A 954-nucleotide genomic window follows, 5' to 3' on the forward strand; every position below is an offset into this window, starting at 1 on the left:
TTGTTTATTTAATTTTATAACTTTTCTTTGTGATTTCGGCTTAAACTTGACCAGAAGTGGGTTTTGTTCACTGATTTATGTTTATCAAGGTTTGTCATGTAATCCTGTGCTGAGCTGAATTGTCTTATCAATAAATAATATTACATGATGAGAAAATGATGCATCATTATTTATTTCCATTAGCTTTTGAATAATAGTTTTACTTCAAACTCTTTATAGACCACCGTCTCCTTTTTATAAAGTGATCTAAGCTTTAAAACAATGCTGAGCACAAAGTTGTTATTGTTCCATTAAATGTTAGACAGTTTGTTCATGTCATATTAAAAATTTTCACAAATGTCTCTTCAAAACTACTTTTTAAAATAAACAAGTCCTACTTTAACTAATATCCAGAGTTGGTTTCAAATAGGTTCATTCAGGCACAATGTGATTATGTGATTATTATATTCTCAGATTCAAATCCTGTTTCCTGTAGTTATGTCTATAATCCAGTACAGTCCACACTTTATCATGTAATGCCAGTGGAGAAATTATGGTCCATCTGGTCTATGTAAGGAAACCCAGACGACTCTATCAAGTTATTGATTTTTCAGCAGTCCAACATTACGGGCAAGTTTGTGGCGACAGTGGAAAAGAACCACTTACCTGGAAGAATCATCTGACAAAACCAAGATCATGATGCTGAAACATCTGGATTCATACTGAGATTAAATTACTTCAATAACTTGGTTTAGTCAGAAGTAAAAGGGACTAAATACAAATTTATGTCACACTTTTTATATTTTTTTCTAAATAATTCTTTTAAAACATCATGCAATGTTTTCTTTTAATATTATAGTTTTAAAACTTCTCATAGTATTTAATTTACTTATGTGTCACTGAAAGTTACCACCTAATGTTTTGTTTCATGCAAAGTGAAAAAACATTGTAATAAAGTATCACAGCTTTTCTGCT

This window comes from Poecilia latipinna, unplaced genomic scaffold, assembly GCF_001443285.1.
Source record: "Poecilia latipinna isolate Pla-1442-1.1 unplaced genomic scaffold, P_latipinna-1.0 Scaffold1260, whole genome shotgun sequence".
In the NCBI taxonomy this organism is placed as follows: domain Eukaryota; kingdom Metazoa; phylum Chordata; class Actinopteri; order Cyprinodontiformes; family Poeciliidae; genus Poecilia; species Poecilia latipinna.